We start from the raw sequence: 15096 nt of genomic DNA, 5'->3' as shown, positions 1-15096 counted from the left end.
ATATATATATATATATATATATTTAAATATATATTTATTTATATATATATTTATTTATATATATAAATAAATATATATTTATTTATGTATTTATTTATTTACTTTATCTTACATAAAATGTATCTTATTATTGTTAATGTTGTGTTGAAAAAAACCCGTAGATCCCTCAGTTAGATGTGGTTTTGATAAATGGAGGTTATGAATGCAACCAGTGCACTGGTTATCTCACAGCTTCATCCTGAGCTTGCGTTAGTGCTTGTATTGAACATTTTTGACAGTATGTGTTACTGGCAGGTTTAATGGTTTCCTCCCATCTCTCACCTTTTCATCACCAAAATCATCATGTACTTCAGGTCAATAAAAAGTAATGGCATTCATTGTGTACTTATCAAGACAATAGATCTCTTCCATCATGTTCCAGTTTTATTATATCAAGGCAAAACATTATGAACCTAAACACACAGAAACTTAGTACAAAAGCAATAATACATAAATCTTAGTGACATTGTCAGCAGACACAGCAGTGATTCAATATAATGTTTAAGTTCAAATATGAAATACAAACCATCAGATGAAGATTAAAAGGAAGAACCTTTAACCAGGAATCTGCAAATCAGCGCGAGGTAGCCAGCTGTAAATGAACACAGCTTCTTCATGATCTGTTTCCATCAACAGATCAAAACTTTACAAAACATTTGGCCATATTTTATGTCATTTACAATAACTCAGTATTCATTTCCTGTTTATAGAACTGAAGATATCTGGAGAAATCTAAGAATGTTTTACAATCAAGACTAAATGAAAACCATTAAAAAAACCTTGCAGGAATGCTTTGCTGAACATCACACAGTAACATGCTGTTGCCAGATTTGATAGAGGAAGCCCAACAAGATAAAAGGTGAGTGATATGAAGAAAAACAAAGCTCTTATGTTTAAGAGGTCTTACGTCCTGCTTATCTACGTCGTGCTTTAAGGGTTGGGTCGAATCTCAGCGTAGTTCTTCTCCACCTGTGAGAAACGCACCACTTTCATGAAGCTGGGTTTCCCTTTTCTATCATCCCACAGGTATTCAGGTGAGAGCACCTTGGTGGGTTTGTTGTACAGGAAGTACTTGTTCAGGTGAGACTCTTCCTGCCAAACTGCTTCGATCTTATTGGCTCGGTCCACATCCAGATTCATGCGGCACGTCTTCACCAGCTTGAGCACTTTGTCGGGGCGTCCTCCGATCACGGCCCCTCCGTAGTAGTAGTCTCCTTCGTTAAAAGGTATATAGGCTTGAGATTCGGGGCGACGCTCGTACGTGAACTGGTCCCGTTCATCTCCATCCTGTGTAGTGATATTTTCTGCCAGCGGTTGAAGCTTGCATTTTTTTTGCGATGAGGTGACGCCCCCCCTCTAGCCTTACCATGGTAACCTCATCCAGGAGATCTGTAAACACGTAATAATTCATTTGGTTGCTCACTATGAAGTGTTGCTCCACAGATTCTAGGAGGTCCTTCAAGAAATGCATATACCAGCAGGGATGCTGACTCATCCCTGATGGTATATGCGTTTCTTGAAGGACCTCCTAGATATGTGAGCTCGAACCACACCATCAAGTTTGCAGATGACTCGACCATGGTGGGTCTCATTAGCAAGAACAACGAGTCAGCATACAGAGAGAAGGTGCAACATCCTGATGTAGAGCCAGCAACCTGTCTCTGAACATTGACAAAACTAAAGAGATGGTTGTTGACTTTAGGAGAGTACAGAGAGCTCCATCGATGGATCCTCTGTGGAGATCGTCAAGAGCACCAAATTCCTGGTGTTCATCTGGCAGAGAACTTCACCTGGTCACTAAACACCAGCTCCATCACCAAGAAAGCCCAGCAGCGCCTCTACTTCCCGCGGAGGCTGAGGAAAGCCCATCTTCCTCCCCCCTATGGTTGTTTTGACTATGTTTTACAGAGGGACCATCGAGAGCGTCCTGAGCAGCTGCATCACTGGCTTGCTTGCAAATTGCTCCATCTTGTATTGCAAGACCTTTCAGCGGATAGTGAGGACAGCTGAAAAGATCATTCGAGTCTCTCTCCCCTCAATCACAGACATTTACACTACACGCTGCATCCACAAAGCCAACAGCATTGTGGATGACCCCACACACCCCTCACACACACTCTTCACACTCCTGCCATCTGGAAAGAGGTATCAACAGTTTCTTCCTTCAAGCCATCAGGCTCAGGCACACACACACACACCCTCACTCAACTCTGTGAACTGATCTGTTCTGAACTCAACACATACATGTCTATAACTCCACTTATATTATAACTGTTTACATGCTGTATTTGCACATTCATCCAATTGATGCAGCCACCAACTGCTGCTATAAAAAAGTGTATTATATTTACAAGAATCCTCTTGTTTACAGTTCTCCTATTTTGCACGTTGCACTGCTTATACATTGAAGAGTGTATACTGGTGGGCGTTATTCTGTCTTTATTGTGTATGTTATGTATGTGTCCTGTACTGGTTTGTTTTGTATTATCTGTTTGCACTGTCTTCTGTCTTGCACTGTTTGCACTAGGTTGCACACGTTGCACTTTATGTAGCTAGGACAACTTACTTTCTGTCCTTAGTTCTGTGTTGTTTTGTAGCTATATGTTATGTTGTTTTATGTAGCATCAGGGTCCTGGGGAAACGTTGTCTCATTTCACTGTGAACTGCGTGATCAGCTATATATGGTTAAAATTACAATAAAAGCTTCTTCACACAAGCTTTTACATAGTCTACTGTAATCTGGTAGGTATGAACAGGTGACATATAAAAGGAAAAACATGCTTTCTCTCTCTCTCTCTCTCTCTCTCTCTCTTTCATGGTGTTCTTTTTGTTTGTTTGTTTTTTTGTCATAGTGCCAATAGTCACTTCTGCAGAACACTTCCCTCAGTGTCTACACTCCATTCCAAGTTGTTTGAGCGATGCAAATAATAAATAAACACAGACCAACAACAGAAAAACTTCAGGTATAGACTACACCCTCTCACACATTATTCAAATCCAAACACAAAACCGAATATTTGATAAATAAAGATCATGGAATTGCACTATACCCTTTGTGTGTGTGTGTGTGTGTGTACACATGCATTTAGTAAGAATCTATGTATTTAGTGAGAATGTCATTTCAGGGGATATGGTAGCTTAGTGGTTATGTTGTTGGGCCCCTGTGCAAGGACCTTAATCCTCAATTACTCAGTTGTTAAAAATGAGATTAGATGTAGGTTGCTTTGTGTAAGGGTGTCTGCCAAATGACAGAAATGTAAATGTAGAATCAAAAAAGGACAGAATGTGTCTTTGCATTTGCCTGGTCTTTAGGAAAATCAATAAAAACATGCACATGATTTGGAAATAAAAGTGCCAAAATATGTGCTTGTGGATAGTGTTAGCTGTGGGCAACTCACACACACAAACACAAACATTTTTCTGACTGAATTATCACTGTGTGTTATATATACGGGAGATTCAGTAGAAATGTCAGAAAAACGAGTGTGTGTATGCTTTTCCTACGGAGTCATCATCATGATACCACCAAATACAGCAGAATTCAATTTGCATATCTGCACAGATCACTATACTAATATGTTGGTAATGTCATGCAAACAATATTGAAATAATCATTACATTACATGTCCAAGAAAAATGTTATTTATTTAGTTTAGCTTTTAATTTCAGCCCTTTCCGTGTCAGAAGGTTTTACCTTTTTATTTATTTATTTTATTTATTTTTGTATATATATAACTATATATATATATATATATATATATATATATATATATATATATATATTTAAATATATATTTATTTATATATATAAATAAATATATATTTATTTATATATATAAATAAATATATATTTAAATATATATATAAATAAATTTATTTATGTATTTATTTATTTACTTTATCTTACATAAAATGTATCTTATTATTGTTAATGTTGTGTTGAAAAAAACCCGTAGATCCCTCAGTTAGATGTGGTTTTGATAAATGGAGGTTATGAATGCAACCAGTGCACTGGTTATCTCACAGCTTCATCCTGAGCTTGCGTTAGTGCTTGTATTGAACATTTTTGACAGTATGTGTTACTGGCAGGTTTAATGGTTTCCTCCCATCTCTCACCTTTTCATCACCAAAATCATCATGTACTTCAGGTCAATAAAAAGTAATGGCATTCATTGTGTACTTATCAAGACAATAGATCTCTTCCATCATGTTCCAGTTTTATTATATCAAGGCAAAACATTATGAACCTAAACACACAGAAACTTAGTACAAAAGCAATAATACATAAATCTTAGTGACATTGTCAGCAGACACAGCAGTGATTCAATATAATGTTTAAGTTCAAATATGAAATACAAACCATCAGATGAAGATTAAAAGGAAGAACCTTTAACCAGGAATCTGCAAATCAGCGCGAGGTAGCCAGCTGTAAATGAACACAGCTTCTTCATGATCTGTTTCCATCAACAGATCAAAACTTTACAAAACATTTGGCCATATTTTATGTCATTTACAATAACTCAGTATTCATTTCCTGTTTATAGAACTGAAGATATCTGGAGAAATCTAAGAATGTTTTACAATCAAGACTAAATGAAAACCATTAAAAAAACCTTGCAGGAATGCTTTGCTGAACATCACACAGTAACATGCTGTTGCCAGATTTGATAGAGGAAGCCCAACAAGATAAAAGGTGAGTGATATGAAGAAAAACAAAGCTCTTATGTTTAAGAGGTCTTACGTCCTGCTTATCTACGTCGTGCTTTAAGGGTTGGGTCGAATCTCAGCGTAGTTCTTCTCCACCTGTGAGAAACGCACCACTTTCATGAAGCTGGGTTTCCCTTTTCTATCATCCCACAGGTATTCAGGTGAGAGTAACTTGGTGGGTTTGTTGTACAGGAAGTACTTGTTCAGGTGAGACTCTTCCTGCCAAACTGCTTCGATCTTATTGGCTCGGTCCACATCCAGATTCATGCGGCACGTCTTCACCAGCTTGAGCACTTTGTCGGGGCGTCCTCCGATCACGGCCCCTCCGTAGTAGTAGTCTCCTTCGTTAAAAGGTATATAGGCTTGAGATTCGGGGCGACGCTCGTACGTGAACTGGTCCCGTTCATCTCCATCCTGTGTAGTGATATTTTCTGCCAGCGGTTGAAGCTTGCATTTTTTTTGCGATGAGGTGACGCCCCCCCTCTAGCCTTACCATGGTAACCTCATCCAGGAGATCTGTAAACACGTAATAATTCATTTGGTTGCTCACTATGAAGTGTTGCTCCACAGATTCTAGGAGGTCCTTCAAGAAATGCATATACCAGCAGGGATGCTGACTCATCCCTGATGGTATATGCGTTTCTTGAAGGACCTCCTAGATATGTGAGCTCGAACCACACCATCAAGTTTGCAGATGACTCGACCATGGTGGGTCTCATTAGCAAGAACAACGAGTCAGCATACAGAGAGAAGGTGCAACATCCTGATGTAGAGCCAGCAACCTGTCTCTGAACATTGACAAAACTAAAGAGATGGTTGTTGACTTTAGGAGAGTACAGAGAGCTCCATCGATGGATCCTCTGTGGAGATCGTCAAGAGCACCAAATTCCTGGTGTTCATCTGGCAGAGAACTTCACCTGGTCACTAAACACCAGCTCCATCACCAAGAAAGCCCAGCAGCGCCTCTACTTCCCGCGGAGGCTGAGGAAAGCCCATCTTCCTCCCCCCTATGGTTGTTTTGACTATGTTTTACAGAGGGACCATCGAGAGCGTCCTGAGCAGCTGCATCACTGGCTTGCTTGCAAATTGCTCCATCTTGTATTGCAAGACCTTTCAGCGGATAGTGAGGACAGCTGAAAAGATCATTCGAGTCTCTCTCCCCTCAATCACAGACATTTACACTACACGCTGCATCCACAAAGCCAACAGCATTGTGGATGACCCCACACACCCCTCACACACACTCTTCACACTCCTGCCATCTGGAAAGAGGTATCAACAGTTTCTTCCTTCAAGCCATCAGGCTCAGGCACACACACACACACCCCTCACTCAACTCTGTGAACTGATCTGTTCTGAACTCAACACATACATGTCTATAACTCCACTTATATTATAACTGTTTACATGCTGTATTTGCACATTCATCCAATTGATGCAGCCACCAACTGCTGCTATAAAAAAGTGTATTATATTTACAAGAATCCCTCTTGTTTACAGTTCTCCTATTTTGCACGTTGCACTGCTTATACATTGAAGAGTGTATACTGGTGGGCGTTATTCTGTCTTTATTGTGTATGTTATGTATGTGTCCTGTACTGGTTTGTTTTGTATTATCTGTTTGCACTGTCTTCTGTCTTGCACTGTTTGCACTAGGTTGCACACGTTGCACTTTATGTAGCTAGGACAACTTACTTTCTGTCCTTAGTTCTGTGTTGTTTTGTAGCTATATGTTATGTTGTTTTATGTAGCATCAGGGTCCTGGGGAAACGTTGTCTCATTTCACTGTGAACTGCGTGATCAGCTATATATGGTTAAAATTACAATAAAAGCTTCTTCACACAAGCTTTTACATAGTCTACTGTAATCTGGTAGGTATGAACAGGTGACATATAAAAGGAAAAACATGCTTTCTCTCTCTCTCTCTCTCTCTCTCTCTCTCTCTTTCATGGTGTTCTTTTTGTTTGTTTGTTTTTTTGTCATAGTGCCAATAGTCACTTCTGCAGAACACTTCCCTCAGTGTCTACACTCCATTCCAAGTTGTTTGAGCGATGCAAATAATAAATAAACACAGACCAACAACAGAAAAACTTCAGGTATAGACTACACCCTCTCACACATTATTCAAATCCAAACACAAAACCGAATATTTGATAAATAAAGATCATGGAATTGCACTATACCCTTTGTGTGTGTGTGTGTGTGTGTACACATGCATTTAGTAAGAATCTATGTATTTAGTGAGAATGTCATTTCAGGGGATATGGTAGCTTAGTGGTTATGTTGTTGGGCCCCTGTGCAAGGACCTTAATCCTCAATTACTCAGTTGTTAAAAATGAGATTAGATGTAGGTTGCTTTGTGTAAGGGTGTCTGCCAAATGACAGAAATGTAAATGTAGAATCAAAAAAGGACAGAATGTGTCTTTGCATTTGCCTGGTCTTTAGGAAAATCAATAAAACATGCACATGATTTGGAAATAAAAGTGCCAAAATATGTGCTTGTGGATAGTGTTAGCTGTGGGCAACTCACACACACAAACACAAACATTTTTCTGACTGAATTATCACTGTGTGTTATATATACGGGAGATTCAGTAGAAATGTCAGAAAAACGAGTGTGTGTATGCTTTTCCTACGGAGTCATCATCATGATACCACCAAATACAGCCAGAATTCAATTTGCATATCTGCACAGATCACTATACTAATATGTTGGTAATGTCATGCAAACAATATTGAAATAATCATTACATTACATGTCCAAGAAAAATGTTATTTATTTAGTTTAGCTTTTAATTTCAGCCCTTTCCGTGTCAGAAGGTTTTACCTTTTTATTTATTTATTTTAATTTATTTTTGTATATATATAACTATATATATATATATATATATATATATATATATATATATATATATATATTTAAATATATATTTATTTATATATATAAATAAATATATATTTATTTATATATATAAATAAATATATATTTAAATATATATATAAATAAATTTATTTATGTATTTATTTATTTACTTTATCTTACATAAAATGTATCTTATTATTGTTAATGTTGTGTTGAAAAAAAACCCGTAGATCCCTCAGTTAGATGTGGTTTTGATAAATGGAGGTTATGAATGCAACCAGTGCACTGGTTATCTCACAGCTTCATCCTGAGCTTGCGTTAGTGCTTGTATTGAACATTTTTGACAGTATGTGTTACTGGCAGGTTTAATGGTTTCCTCCCATCTCTCACCTTTTCATCACCAAAATCATCATGTACTTCAGGTCAATAAAAAGTAATGGCATTCATTGTGTACTTATCAAGACAATAGATCTCTTCCATCATGTTCCAGTTTTATTATATCAAGGCAAAACATTATGAACCTAAACACACAGAAACTTAGTACAAAAGCAATAATACATAAATCTTAGTGACATTGTCAGCAGACACAGCAGTGATTCAATATAATGTTTAAGTTCAAATATGAAATACAAACCATCAGATGAAGATTAAAAGGAAGAACCTTTAACCAGGAATCTGCAAATCAGCAGCGAGGTAGCCAGCTGTAAATGAACACAGCTTCTTCATGATCTGTTTCCATCAACAGATCAAAACTTTACAAAACATTTGGCCATATTTTTATGTCATTTACAATAACTCAGTATTCATTTCCTGTTTATAGAACTGAAGATATCTGGAGAAATCTAAGAATGTTTTACAATCAAGACTAAATGAAAACCATTAAAAAAACCTTGCAGGAATGCTTTTGCTGAACATCACACAGTAACATGCTGTTGCCAGATTTGATAGAGGAAGCCCAACAAGATAAAAGGTGAGTGATATGAAGAAAAACAAAGCTCTTATGTTTAAGAGGTCTTACGTCCTGCTTATCTACGTCGTGCTTTAAGGGTTGGGTCGAATCTCAGCGTAGTTCTTCTCCACCTGTGAGAAACGCACCACTTTCATGAAGCTGGGTTTCCCTTTTCTATCATCCCACAGGTATTCAGGTGAGAGTAACTTGGTGGGTTTGTTGTACAGGAAGTACTTGTTCAGGTGAGACTCTTCCTGCCAAACTGCTTCGATCTTATTGGCTCGGTCCACATCCAGATTCATGCGGCACGTCTTCACCAGCTTGAGCACTTTGTCGGGGCGTCCTCCGATCCACGGCCCCTCCGTAGTAGTAGTCTCCTTCGTTAAAAGGTATATAGGCTTGAGATTCGGGGGCGACGCTCGTACGTGAACTGGTCCCGAGTTGTTGCAAAAAACCAGGCATGTAGAGTGCGGACAAGGTCACCAAGAGACTCCGCCCCCCAATGAGCATAGAATTTGGAGTCGACGTCGAGGCAGAAAATATAGTCTGCCTTGTTGATGACTTCGTCTTCGATGAGTTTCTCGATCATCTCCATCCTGCGTAGAGAGATTTCCTGCCAGCGGTTCGAGCTTGAGGTTTTTATCACGGTCAGCTGACGCCCCCTCCCCCAGCGTTACCGTGGGAACCTCATCTGGGAGATCTGTAAACACATAATAGTGCACTCGGTAGCCCACCATGAAGTGCTGCTCCGCTGGATTCTAGGACGTCCTTCAGGAAACGTACATACCTGCAGGAGATGATTCAGATTGTTCATCAAAAAAACATGAGAACTGAGCCATGAAGGAAATCAGGCAATGAACTGAGGGCCTCGGACCATCGGATTATGATTTATAATAGAAACATAGATTTAACTTATTTTATTTTCGTCTCAGGGTGATAATTACAGCTATTTTAGCACAAAGGGTGTGCTGGTGAATGTGGCAGGAAATCTAATAAGCCTGGTTTTTGCATTTAATTGAATTTCGAGCGTTATCATTAACATTATTAACACAGCTACAGATTTACCCTCGGTCAACACTCACAGTGTGTGACCCCACAATGCCTTGTACTTCACAGACATGACGTAATACTGTGGAATGACTTACTTGCCCAGAGCGAAGACAGTGGTTGCCACGGTGATGTTTCTGTTGTTTGTAGATGGCATCAATCACTGTCAGGTCAAATGTACCCTCCCATACAATTGGAGCTAACCACCGGCTCATGGTGGCAATGTCTGGTCGACTGACCACACGTGCACACACAAACACACAAGCTTTTACATAGTCTACTATTATCTAGATAGGTGACATATTAAAGGAAAAACCTGTTATCTAGTAGGTATGTATAGATGACATATTAAAGGAAAAACCTGTTATCTAGTAGGTATGTATAGATGACATATTAAAGGAAAAATCTCTCTCTCTCTCTCTTTTCCTGTAGTTTTGTGCACACATTTACTCACCTACTACTCACACTGGGCTGGTTGCATGTCATTCTAATGAAAAGGAAAAAAGAACAAAAAATGTTTATGAACTATTCAATATGTAAAATGTAATCATTTATTTTATTTCAAAGAGACAAATATTTAATGTATTTATTAAGGATAAGATGTATTAAGTATTAATAGTGAAGAGGTCAGGAGTTAGTTGTGTTGATATTTAGTTATATAATTAGTTTAAGCAGTAGTTTATTTATTTATTTATTTATTTATTTAATGATATATTATTATTATGATTATTATTATTATGCATTGTGATGCAGAATCAGGAGGTGAGTTTATTGACATTTTCATGGTGTTTTTTTTTGTTTTGTCATAGTGCCAAGACTCAGTCAGTTCTGCAGAACATTCCCTTCCATGTCGACACTCATTTCCATGTTATTTGAGCTATAGAGTGGCTTTAGGGTCATCTGTTCCTTTAACACAATGTCAGGATAGAACATCAACATAAATACATAGTGGTCCATCAAGTCAAGAACAGATCTCTAGTGTGTTTATCAGTCCTGGGGTCACTAATGAGCCATGAGCCTAGGGTTAGCCTAACCCTAACCCTAACCCGAGCCATGAGCCATAATGAGCCACTAATGATCCATGTGCAGAACAAAACCACTTAAATAATCCAAACAGAAGTATCCAAATCATCAGACAAAGGTAGAGTGGATAAACAGGCAAGGAAAAATCAGGTAACCAGAAAAGACAGTCAGCGGTGCAAACAAATCAAAAGGACAAATTCAGACCAGCAAAAATCCAATAAGCAAAAACAGGTCATACACATAGGCAAAATAGAATCAGAAATACAATGCTGGGTATGTAGACAAACTAATGAATACTTTGCCAAGCTGTGATGGAGTGAGTGTGTTCAAATGTCTATAAAACCGGTAATGAACTCTATAACCCAGAAGTCTAGAATCTTATCTCCTCTTCTGTGAGTTGATAATGTAAACTGATAAAATATGTGGGGGACCTATCAACCTCAAAGGGTGGTGTTGGTGGTGTGGAATTTTCAGCCGTGGAGTTGTGGGTGTGGGCTGGTTTGAGATGATGAGATGTGGTAGCTGTGGGGGTAGTTCTAAGTAGTAGGTTACTGGATTGATTTGCTGAAGGATTTTGAATGAACTGATGTACCTGGGGCAATCCTCCGTCCTTTTTTCGACAAAGAAGAACCCGGAAGCAGCAGGAGGGGTGGCGGGATCGAATAAAATCGGCCGTATATACTCCTCCATTGCTTGGGCTTTTGGAGCAGATAATGGGCTCTTCAGGAAAGTGATGTTAGGAAGTAAGTCAATGGCACAATCCCATGGCAGATGAGGAGGGAGAGTGGAAGCACGTTCCTTACTTCAAACCTCCCAGAGGTCTTGATATTCCTTAGGAATGTACGTAGCTGATGAAATGTGGGGACTTTCTATAGAAGTAGTGTGGCAGGGTAGAATGAGATGTTGTTTCAAATAGTGGAGTTGACAGTGAGGGTCACTATTGGATGAGTTCTTTCTTAGTCCATGATATTTGTGGATCATGATCCTGAAGCCATGGGAAACCCAGGATGATTTGGTTCGCAGGTGATGATGTGATCTGAAGTACTATTTCTTCCGTGTGAACCAGGCCGGTTTGGAGGTTTGCTGAGTAATGAGGCCGTCTGCAATAGGCTGGTTTTCCACTGCTGTGATTTTCAGTGGGCTGGCATGCTGAGTTAGGGGAAGTTGGAGTTCTTCTGTGAGTTGGCAGTGGATGATGTTAAGAGCTATGCCAGAGTCAACTAGGGCTGAAACACAATGAGAGGTATCACCATAATGCACCAGGATGGGGAGGTGAAAACTTAGAGAGCAAGTATGAGGGCTCAGGTTAGTCATGCGAGATACAGGTTTCTCTGGGACAAGACATGCAGCACTGTCCAGCTTGTCCACAGTAGAATCATATCTGAAGACATTGTCTTCGTGAGCCACTCCTGAGGTGACAGATTAAATTATCCAAGCGGATGGCTTTGGTGATGTACTGGTCTAGAGAAGAATCCTCATCTCTGCACGCCAGTTCAGCCTGCGCTCAGCCCTTCTTTGAAAATGGCCCTGAGTACTGGTTCATTCCATCTTCTTTGCATCGTGAAAGTGCAGGAATTTGACTGCATAATCTGCAGTGGAATCAGTGCCATGGTGCAGGTGCATGAGTTGTACAGAAACATTGCAGCTCGTACCGCGTCGCTCCTAGCTCCAGTGGGGTTCGCCAAAGCTCAGAGAAGCTGCGTGTTGGTGTTTTGGAGAATGGTGAGTTGTTCTTAATAAGCCGCAATAGCCTGGCTTTGTTGCGCTACTATAGCTTGCAGCTGAGTTGGGCCTGCTGGATCCATTATTGGCAAAGTATCCTGTAACAGGATTTGAGACGGATCCATATGCGGAACAAAACCACTTTAATAATCCAAACAGAGGTATCCAAGTCGTCAGACAAAGGCAATGTGGATAAACAGGCAGGAAAATCAGGTAACAAGAAAAAACATCCAGCGAGGCAAAGAAATCAAAAGGGCAAATACAAAACAGTGAAAATCCAGTAAGCAAAAAACAGATCATATACAGTGAAATAGAATCAGAAATACAAGGCTTGGTACGTAGATAAACTAACAAACACTTTGCAAGTGAGAAGGTGCTAAAGGGGCAGCAAGCAGTCATGCTGGGATTTTATATACGATCATAAACCAGAAAGAGACTTTAGAGCTAAGTTCTTAATGTGTCTGTACGTGTACACAAAGGTGTTTAATATTTTCTGACATGGGGAAAGTCTTCAGGACAGAAGAGTGTCTCTGTTACTAAAAGCTGCATTGTTTGTATTACTAACTTCAACAGAGAGACAAAATCAAAGCTGGTGATCCACCAATCAGGGACAGGAGCTGACTTGCATTTACAATTACATTTCTGGCATCGGGCAGACGATCTTATCCAGAGTGACGTACAACAGTGCTTTGAAGTCTCCATCAATGAATACATTAACACTGGTTCAATAGGTCACAGACTTAGAATACCATCAGCCTAAAAACTGTATTTTTAAATCAACATACAACAAAGAGGTAGGAAATGTCAGTGACCATTGTCATCTAGGAAAGTTTCATCTACGGTGTTTGGTCATCTAGGGGAAGTTCATTCTACCACCTCGGTGTCAGAGCAGAGAAGAGTCTAGATGTATACCTACCTCTTACCCTGAGAGATGGTGGGAGCAGTTGAGCAGTGCTAGTAGATCAGAGGGAGCGAGGGTGCAGTGTGAGGAGTAATAGATCTTTGAGGTCAGAGGGAGCTGCTCCATTCCTGGCTTTGCAGGCCAGCGTCAGTGTTTTGAATCTGATACAGCTACCGGAAGCCAGTGGGTGGAGTGTAGCAGTGGGGTGGTGTGGGAGAACTTAGGCAGGTTGAAAACAAGTCTGCAGCTGCATTTTTGGATTGCATTCAGAGGTAGACCTGCCAGTTGCAGTAGTCCAGTCTCGAAATGACCAGACTGAACAAGTTATTTGGTAGATGTTGCAAAATACTTGTATAATAAGTAATTATTGTGTTTGAATGAAAGGAAAGATGCACATGTTCTACATGTTCTGTGTGTGTGTGTGTGTGTGTGTGTGAGACCTCACCCTGCAGGAAAGATTAAGTCCATATCATGTTTTCTTCCCTGCAAGAAAAACAGGTACAGACTTTGTGCATATACAGTACAGATAAATGAGTAACAATAACACACTGGTGCATGTACTCACACAGTCGGTCTGCACTCCAACACATCACTGAAAACACAAAACACACAACATCTGGGTTCAGCACACACTTACTAGAACATAGGTTTGTTCATCCTGAGCAAGCGCTTTCATCCATGTGCTATAACCAGGAACATTGGGTGAGGTGGGAATACCTGCCCCTCGCAGGGTAAAGTACACACACTCATTCACACCTGAGAGGTCGGGGTAGGGGGCAGTTTAGAGCAGCCAGGCCACCAATTCATGTTTTTAGGTGAAGTGAGTAGAAATAAGTAACTGATGTAAATTGATATGGAAAGAACTCTCTCTCTCTTCCTCTCTCTCTCTCACACACACACACACACATTCTCTCTCTCTCTTTCTCTCTCTCTCTCTCTCTTTCTCTCTCTCTCTCTGTCACATACACACACACACACACACTCGCTCTCTTTCTCACTCTCTCTCTGTCACACACACACACACTCGCTCTCTCTCTCTTTCTCTCTCTCTCTCTGTCACATACACACACACACACTCGCTCTCTTTCTCACTCTCTCTCTGTCACATACACACACACACACACACACACACACTCGCTCTCTTTCTCACTCTCTCTCTGTCACACACACACTCGCTCTCTCTCTCTTTCTCACTCTCTCTCTGTCACACACACACACACACACACACTCACACACACACATGATGAGTGTGTACTGCTTACCTGAACCAGGAAGAGGTATATTTGAAGTAACTATACCTGAGGAATAACACACACACACACACACACACACACATTTTGAACCTAAATATTTGTTTAGTTGTGCAGTTGATCTTTATTTATACAACAAAATCTTTATTTATTTGGCAACAATCCAGAAATATCGAAAAATGAAACTAAAATAAAATCACAAACGAATGAACTAGAGTTTAGTGTTAAATTACAACAAAAAACATGTTCATTATTAATCTGTCTTTTAAAACACCGCCGTCGCTCTAGACATTTCCACTCAGGAAATTTCTGGAGATTAGACACAAAAGCTACCTGACCAACTGAGAGCCAGCTCACTGTTATCTTTTTCTGTATTTGCAGCGTGTTGACCCTGTCGGTCAGTGAGGACAACATCAGGCAAATGCAGAAGGAAGTCAGGGAGCTTGTAGAGAAGTAAATATATTAAAAAGGAGTTCGAATCATCATCTCTCAGGGCACGCATCAAGACTGTTATCTGTTCTGGCACCTAGGTGGTGGAATGAACTTTGTCTAGATGTCAGAACAGCTGATTCTCTGACTGACCTCGAACTTCAGG

General features: G+C 39.8%; 1 pseudogene; it reads right to left on the bottom strand.

Annotated features, from left to right (window-relative positions):
* Nucleotides 1-478: 478 nt before the first annotated feature.
* On the bottom strand, nt 479-11942 carry LOC131348659 (uncharacterized; annotated as a pseudogene).
* Between the last annotated feature and the right edge of the window lie 3154 nt (nt 11943-15096).

This window comes from Hemibagrus wyckioides, linkage group LG28, assembly GCF_019097595.1.
Source record: "Hemibagrus wyckioides isolate EC202008001 linkage group LG28, SWU_Hwy_1.0, whole genome shotgun sequence".
Taxonomy (NCBI): domain Eukaryota; kingdom Metazoa; phylum Chordata; class Actinopteri; order Siluriformes; family Bagridae; genus Hemibagrus; species Hemibagrus wyckioides.
Note: the sequence above shows the minus strand (reverse complement) of the source record. Positions and strands in the feature narration are given on the sequence as shown.